Here is a 9,290-nt window from a genome sequence, read left to right on the forward strand (position 1 = left end):
CAAATCCCGGCTCTGCCACTTGTCAGCTGTGTGACTTTGAGCAAGTCACTTAACTTCCCTGGGTCTCAGTTTACCTCATCTGTCAAATGGGGATGAAGACTGTGAGCCCCCCGTGGGATAACCTGATCACCTTGTAACCTCCCCAGCGCTTAGAACTGTGCTTTGCACATAGTAAGCACTTACTAAATGCCATTATTATTTAGTTATTATTGATAAAGTTTCAAGGAGAAGAGGTGGTCTGCAGTGTCGAAGGCAGCTCTAGGAGAATTAGGACAGAGTAAAGGCCATCAGATGTGGTACTCAATTGGCTTCAACTATCACCTCTGTGCAGATGATTTCCCAATTGGTAGTTCCAGCTCTTACCTCTCTCCCTCTCTGCAGTCTCGCATTGGCTCCTGCCTTCAAGACATCTCTACTTGGATGTCCTCCTGTCACCTCAAACTTAACATATTCAAAACAGAACTCCTTATGTTAGAGAAGCAGCATGGCTCAGTGAAAAGAGCCCGGGCTTTGGAGGCAGAGGTGACGGGTTCAAATCCCTGCTCCGCCGCTTGTCAGCTGTGTGACTTTGGGCAAGTCACTTAACTTCTCTGGGCCTCAGTGACCTCATCTGTAAAATGGGGATGAAAACTGTGAGCCCCACGTGGGACAACCTGCTCACCTTGTAACCTCCCCAGTGCTAAGAACGTTGCTTTGCACATAGTAAGTGCTTAATAAATGCCATTATTATTATTATTATTTTTCCCACCAAACCGTGCCCTTCCCCTGACTCTCCCATCACTGTAGAAAGCACCACTGTCCTTCCTGTCTCACAAGCCTATAACCTTGGTAATACCCTTGACTTTTCTCTTTCTTTCAACCCACATATTCGATCTAACACTAAATCCCGTCGGTTCAACTTTCCCAACACTGCTAAAATCCACCCTTCCCCTCCATCCAAACTCTTACCATGTTAATCCAAACATTTAGAAGCAGCGTGGCTCAGTGGAAAGAGCACAAGCTTTGGAGTCAGAGGAGGTGGGTTCAAATCCCAGCTCCAACACTTGTCAGCTGTGTGACTTTGGGCAGTCACTTAACTTCTCCGGGCCTTAGTGACCTCATCTGTAAAATGGGAATGAAGACTGTGAGCCCCCCGTGGGGCACCCTGCTCACTTTGTAACCTCCCCAGCACTTAGAACGGTGCTTTGCACATAGTAAGCACTTAATACATGCCACCACCATCATCATCACTACCGCCTTGATTACTGCATCAGCCTCCTTGCGAACCTCCCTGCTTCCTGCTCCATTCCATATTTCACTCTGCTGCCCAGATCATTTTTTTACAAAAAACGTTCAGTCCACGTTTCCTCACTACTCAAGAGTCTCCAGTGGTGGTTGCCCATGCACCTCCATGTCAAACAGAAACTCCTCACCATTTCCTTTAAATGTCCCCTCCTACCTCATCTCGCTACTCTGTCACTACAACCCAGCCCACAAACTTCGCTCGTCTATACCAACTGGTTCACTACCTCAAATCTCGTCCATCTTGCCACCGGCCTCGTGCCCTCGTCCTGCCTCTGTCCTGGAATGCCCTCCCTCTTCATATCCTACAGACAATTACTCTACTCCCAATTCAAAACCTTATTGAAGGCAAATGCCCTCCAAGAGGCCTTCCCTCTTTTCCTTTTCGTCCACTCCCTTTGGCATTGCCCTGAATAGTTCCCTTCAGTCATCCTCCCTCCCAACCCCACAGTACTTATGTACATATCCATAATTTATTTATTTATATTAATATCCAAGTCTCTCTCTAGACGGTAATCTTGCTGTGGGCAGGGAATATATCTGCTCTATCGTTGTATTGTACTCTCCCAAGCATTCACTCATTCATTCAATCATATTTATTGAGCACTTACTGTGTGTAAAGCACTGTACTAAGCACTTGGGAAGTACCTGTCAGCAACATATAGAGACGGTCCCTACCCAACAACAGGCTCACGGTCTAGAAGGGGGAGACAGAAAACAAAACAAAACATGTAGACATAGTGCTCAGCACACAATAAGCGCTCAGTAAATATGGTTGATTCATAGATTGATTGAGGGATGGGGGAGGTTGGATGGTCCCAAAGAGGCATAGCGGAGCTAGGAGGAACCCAAATCCAGTTTTTCACAGCGAGTCTGGGGGAGTGGAAGAAGATGAGGCTCCCCTCTAGACATAGTGGCAGAGGAGACTGAGTCATTTGGGGAGAGCCAGGTTTCAGTGATAGTGACGAGAAGCAGAAATTGGGGCAGGAATAGGTCAACGATGAAGGGAAGCTTCCTTATGATGGAGCTGGGATTCCACAGGCACTTTGCTGAGGCTGTGGGGAGGGTGTGTGAGGTGGGAATGGCGTGAGGAGCAGGAAGGGATTGTACGGGTGAGTTGGAGGGAGCCATGCTGCGGAAGGGGGATGAAGATAAGCAGTCCGGCCTAGTGGAAAGAGTCAAGTGGCTTGGGAGTCAGAAGACCTGAGTTCTAATTCTGGCTCTGCCAACTGCTTGCTGTGTGACTTAACTTCTCTGTGCCTTAGTTTTTCTGCTCTTCCTCCTAAACTGTGAGCCCCTTGTGGGACAGCGACTGTGTCCAACCTAATTAACTTGTACAGACCCAAGGATCTGAAACAGGTTCTGAAAAATAGGAAGCGCCTAACAAATAACGTTATAAAAAATGGTGCTGGGACGGGATAATAATAATAATAATAAAGGCATTTATTAAGCACTTACTATGTGCAAAGCACTGTTCTAAGCGCTGGGGAGGTTACAAGGTGATCAGGTTGACCCACTGGGGGCTCACGGTCTTCATCCCCATTTTACAGATGAGGTAACTGAGGCAAAGAGAAGTGAAATGACTTGCCCAAAGTCACCCAGCTGACAATTGGCAGAGCCGGCATTTGAACCCACGGCCCCTGACTCCAGAGCCCGTGCTCTTTCCACTGAGCCATGATGCGACAGGGAGTGGCTGGGGGAGGAGAGCAGGGGTGGGCCAGGGTCAGATGGGGGAGAACTGAGGAAGACCATCCTGTGGGGAGGGGGATGAGAAGGGGTGCTGGGCTCAGGGGGCAGGGATGGGGAGATCAGACGGACTGAAGAGATATGGTGGGTCTAGTTCATAAGAGACCTGTCGGTCTCAGCTCCGCAACATTGCCAAGATCCGCCCTTTCCTCTCCATCCATACCCCTACCCTGCTCGTTCAAGCTCTCATCCTATCCCGTCTGGACTACTGCATCAGCCTTCTCTCTGATCTCCCATCCTCGTGTCTCTCCCCACTTCAATCCATACTTCATGCTGCTGCCCAGATTGTCTTTGTCCAGAAACGCTCCCCTCATGTTACTCCCCTCCTCAAAAATCTCCGGTGGCTACCAATCTGCGCATCAGGCAGAAACTCCTCACCCTGGGTTTCAAGGCTCTCCATCACCTCGCTCCCTCCTACCTCACCTCCCTTCTCTCCTTCTACAGCCCACCCTGCACCCTCCGCTCCTCCGCCGTTAATCTCCTCACCGTACCTTGTTCTCGCCTGTCCCTCCAACGACCCCCGGCCCACGTCATCCCCCGGGCCTGGAATGCCCTCCCTCTGCCCATCCGCCAAGCTAGCTCTCTTCCTTCCTTCAAGGCCCTACTGAGTGCTCACCTCCTCCAGTAGGCCTTCCCAGACTGAGCCCCTTCCTTCTTCTCCCCCTCGTCCCCCCTCCATCCCCCATCTTACCTCCTTCCCTTCCTCACAGTAACTGTATATATGTATATCTGTTTGTACATATTTATTACTCTCTTCATATATTTATTTTGCTTGTACATACCTATTCTATTTATTTTATTTTGTTAGTATGTTTGGTTTTGTTCTCTGTCTCCCCCTTTTAGACTGTGAGCCCACTGTTGGGTAGGGACTGTCTCTATATGTTGCCAACTTGTACTTCCCAAGCGCTTAGTACAGTGCTCTGCACACAGTAAGCGCTCAATAAATACGATTGATTGATTGATTGATAAGAGAAAGAGAACACTTACTATGTGCCAAGCACTGTACTAAATACTGGGGTAGATACAAGATCATCAGGTTGGACGCAGAACCTACCCAACTTGGGGTTAATTCATTCAATCATATTTATTGAGCACTTACTAAGTGCAGAGCACTGTACTAAGCGCTTGGAGTGTGCAGAAGCAGCATGACTCAGGGGAAAGAGCATGGCTTGGGAATAAGAGGTCATGGATTCTAATCCTGGCTCCGCCACTTGTCAGCTGTGTGACTTTGGGCAAGTCACTTCACTTCTCTGTGCCTCAGTTACCCCATCTGGAAAATGGGGATAAAGACTGTGAGCCCCATGTGGGACAACGTGATTATCTTGTAAACCCCCCCACCCCCAGCGCTTAGAACAGTGCTTGGAACATAGTAAGTGCTTAATAATAATAATAACAATGATGGCATTTGTTAAGCGATTACTATGTGCAAAGCTCTGTTCTAAGCTCTGGGGGGATACAAGGCGATCAGGTTGTCCCACGTGGGGCTCACAATCTTAACCCCCATTTTACAGATGAGGTAACTGAGGCACAGAGAAGTGAAGTGACTTGCCCAAAGTCACACAGCTGACAACTGGAGGAGCCGGGATTTGAACCTATGACCCCTGACTCCAAAGCCCTTGCTCTTTCCACTGAGCCAAGCTGCTTCAACAAATGCCATTATTATTATTATTATTATTACGGTACAGCAATAAAGAGAGACAATCCCTGCTCACAACGCTTCATGGTCTAAGTAGCAGGGAGTAGGATTTAATCCCATTTTACTGATGAAAGGAGCAAATTTCTGCTTCTGCCCAGCTTCAGGGGCACAGGGTAACGGTGGGCTGGGGAAGATGTACAGTGGAGTTTCTGCTTTACTTTCTCTGTCTCTCCCTTAATACCTCGTCTGCCTTGCAAGCAGGAGACTCTTCATTGGAGGGAGGCAGGGCGAGAGGCCCGTGTTCAGAACCCCAGCCCCTCTCCCCGGGCCAGCTGAAGCCCAGATTCCTGTCCACTGTTTCGCCTGATGCTCTCTCACCATGTAGGGAGGTTCTACTGCCCAGGCAGTCTGCCAGGGAGGGGATCTTAGTAAAAGGGAGGATAGGGGGGACTTCGATTTACAGCCCTGGGCCTTGGGGTAGGGAAGGAGAAGCCACAGGGACCGGTCGTCCAAGGCCGGGGCATCCCAGGTGGCAGGACCAGGCATCCGAGCACTTTCTCTCCTCCTCGGCAAACATCGAGTTCAGTGTGACCGGAAGCTACGGGAGTACGGTGGACATCAACCACAATGCCAACTACAGCTCGATGCCCTCACCGGACACGGACCCGCCGGACCGACCCCCGGGGGAGCAGGCCCGCCGGCCGCTCAGTGTGGCCACCGACAACATGATGCTGGAATTTTACAAAAGAGATGGGTACGATCGGTCGTCTCTCCCCGAGGTGCCGGGGGGGCGGGGCTCCCGGCCCTTCCAGAGGAGGGCACGGCAGGAGGGTTGGGGCCTCTGAGCAGCGGGAGGTGCGTTCAGGTTTGACCCCCAAGTCCTGTGTGGGGGAAGGGTCTGGTGGCCGACCTGTGAGTCGGTATGAGCCCTGTAATGCGTCCTGCACTCTGGTGACACTTGATACATTCCACTGATTGATTGGGAGGTGATTCTCCCCAAAGAAAGAGATTTTCCCAGTAGAAACAGAATCTCCCCTGGAGCTCTTTCCTCTTTGGATGCCCCAGAATGGGCACCAGAAGGCGCCTTGGCTCTTCTCCTTGGCAAAGCGAGTCCCATAACTCCTCAGCTGGGGAGAAGGGGGAGGTAATAATAACAATAATAATAACGATGGCATTTATTAAGTGCTTACTATGTGCAAAGTACTCTTCTAAGCGCTGGGGAGGTGTCAAGGTGATCAGGTTGTCCCCCGGGGGTTCTCTGGACCTTAGTTACCTCATCTGGAAAATGAGGATTGAGACTGTGAGCCCCCCGTGGGACAACCTGATCACCTTGTAACCTCCCCATCGCTTAGAACAGTGCTTTGCACATAGTAAGCGCTTAATAATTGCCATTATTATTATTATTCATCCCCATTTTACAGGTGAGGTAACTGAGGCAAAGAGAATTGAAGTGACTTGCCCAAAGTCACACAGCTGACAAGTGGCAGAGCTGGGATTTGAACCCATGACCTCTGACTCCAAAGCCCGGGCTCTTTCCACCGAGCCATGCTGCTTCTCAGGTGAAAGGACTGTGTGGCAGGAAGCCCTAAACAAGCCCTCCCCACCCCCCCCGGCACCCCCACCAAGGCCTCGCAGCACCCCTCTTTTGCCTTAGAATTGGACCGGACACTGAGTCTGCTTTGTGTGTGGCCAGAGGGACTGGCGTCCTCTGTGGACGAGCAGGGAGCTTCAGATCTAACGGTTGCCTGGCTCTGCCTTTCCCCACCCAACAGGGCCAAGGGTAGAGGCCAAAGATGAACCGGTTGGAAGAAATCTTGCCACCTCTGAGCCGAGGCCTGCCCTTCCTCCGGACCGTCTTGCAGAACCCCACTCCCCACCAACTCAACTGTTCTACCCCCACACCAAGCGCTTAGTACAGTGCTCTACACACAGTAAGCGCTCAATAAACACGATTGAATGAATGAATGAATGAATAATATTAATGATGGCATTTGTTAAGTGCTTACTATGTGCAAAGCACTGTTCTAAGCGCTGGGGGTATACAAGGTGATCAGGTTGTCCCCTGGGGGGCTCACAGTCTTAATATAATAATAATGAAGGCACTTATTAAGCGCTTACTATGTGTAAAGCACTGTTCTAAGTGCTGGGGGAATACAAGGTGATCAGGTTGTCCAACAGGGGCTCCCAATCTTAATCCCCATTTTCCAGATGAGGGAACTGAGGCCCAGAGAAGTGAAGTGACTTGCCCAAAGTCACACAGCTCACAATTGGCAGAGCTGGGAATTGAACCCATGACCTCTGACTCCAAATCCCAGGCTCTTTCCACTAAGCCACGCTGCTTCTCTGTAGCGTGTAGACAAGTAGAATGATATCTTTAGGTCTCAGTTTCCTCATTCATGAAATGGAGAGATCCGTGCACGCTCTCTCTCTCTCTCTTCCCCGCTCACCCCATCTTTTAGATTATGATCCCCGTGTGTGTCACCATGACTGATCCCATGATCTTGTATTTCTGTCATCATTATTATGGTATTTTAAGCACTTAGTATGTGCCAAACACTGTTCTAAGTGCAGAGGTCGGTACGAGATAATCAGGTTGGACACACTCCCTGTCCCCTATGAGGCTCACAGTCTAAGTAGGAAGGAGAACAAGCATTAAATCCCCATTTTACAGGTGAGGGAACCAAGTTATAGAGAAGATAAGTAACTTGCCCAAGGTCACACAGCAGGCAACTGGCAGAGCTGAAATTGGAATCCAGGGCTTCTGACGCCCAGTCCCGAGCTCCTTCTTCTAGGCCACGCTGCTCGGTGCGTTGACACTAATAAGAATAATAATGATGGCATTTATTAAGCACTTACTGTGTGCAAAGCACTGTTCTAAGCACTGGGGAGGTTACAAGGAGATCAGGTTGTCCCACGGGGAGCTCACAGTCTTAATCCCCATTTTCCTGATGAGGTAACTGAGGCCCAGAGAAGTGAAGTGACTTGCCCAAAGTCAGACAGCTGACAATTGGCGGAGCCGGGATTTGAACCCATGACCCCTGACTCCAAAGCTCGTGCTCTTTCCACTGAGCCACGCTGCTTCTCTGCACTTAATGAATACCATCATTATTATTCATTCGTTCAAGCAAATTTACTGAGCGCTTACTGTATGCAGAGCACTGTACTAAGCGCTTGGAAAGCACAATTTGGCAACAAATAGAGACAATCCCTGCCCAACCACGGGCTCACCGTATTAAATGCTGGAGTAGGTAAAAGATCAAAAGTTGGGCACAGTGAAGGGAGTAGGATTTCAATTCGCTATGTGCCACTCACCACCATTATTAGTTTTAATTGTGCACCTGCGGTGAGCAGGGTAACAATAATAATAACAATAATAATGGCATTTATTAAGCGCTTACTATGTGCAAAGCACTGCTCTAAGTGCTGGGGAGGCTACAAGGTGATCAGGTTGTGCCACGGGGGGCTCACAGTCTTAATTCGCCCTTTCCTCTCCATCCATACTGCTACCCTGCTCGTTCAAGCTCTCATCCTGTCCCATCTGGACTACTGCATCAGCCTTCTCTCTGATCTCCCATCCTCGTGTCTCTCCCCACTTCAATCCACACTTCATGCTGCTGCCCGGATTGTCTTTGTCCAGAAATGCTCTGGGCATGTTACTCCCCTCCTCAAAAATCTCCAGTGGCTACCAATCAATCTGCGCATCAGGCAGAAACTCCTCAACCTGGGCTTCAAGGCTGTCTATCACCTCGCCCCCTCCTACCTCACCTCCCTTCTCTCCTTCTCCAGCCCAGCCCACACCCTCCGCCCCTCTGACGTCAATCTCCCCCCCGTGCCTCGTTCTCGCCTGTCCCGCCGTCGACCCCCGGCCAACGTCATCCCCCTGGCCTGGAATGCCCTCCCTCTGCCCATCCACCAAGCTAGCTCTCTTCCTCCCTTCAAGGCCCTACTGAGAGCTCACCTCCTCTAAGAGGCCTTCCCGGACTGAGCCCCTTCCTTCCTCTCCCCCTCGTCCCCCTCTCCATCCCCCATCTTACCTCCTTCCCGTCCCCACAGCAGTATATATGTATATATGTTTGTACATATTTATTATTCTATTTATTTATTTATTTATTTTACTTGTACATATTTATTCTATTTATTTTTTTGTTAGTATGTTTGATTTTGTTCTCTGTCTCCCCCTTTTAGACTGTGAGTCCACTGTTGGGTAGGGACTGTCTCTATATGTTGCCAACTTGTACTTCCCAAGCGCTTAGTACAGTGCTCTGCACACAATGCTCAATAAATACGATTGATTGATTGATGAATCCCCATTTTCCAGATGAGGTAACTGAGGCACAGAGAAGTTAAGTGACTTGCCCAGAGTCACACAGCTGACAATTGGTAGAGCCGGGATTTGAACCCCTGACCTCTGACTCCAAAGCCCAGGCTCTTTCCACTGAACCACGCTGCATCTCTATTACTGCTAATAGCTAGCTACTTATTAGTAATAGAATGGGCCAGGCACACTTGGGAGGCTACAAAAAATGCAGAAGAGCTCCTCCCTACCCTCGAGGAGTTTCCAGTCTGTCAGAGGAGAGAGGAGCAGTCATAGAATGAATCCAAACAGTGGCATTCATTCATTCATTCA

The sequence above is a fragment of the Tachyglossus aculeatus genome, unplaced genomic scaffold (assembly GCF_015852505.1).
Source record: "Tachyglossus aculeatus isolate mTacAcu1 unplaced genomic scaffold, mTacAcu1.pri scaffold_1_arrow_ctg1, whole genome shotgun sequence".
NCBI lineage: Eukaryota > Metazoa > Chordata > Mammalia > Monotremata > Tachyglossidae > Tachyglossus > Tachyglossus aculeatus.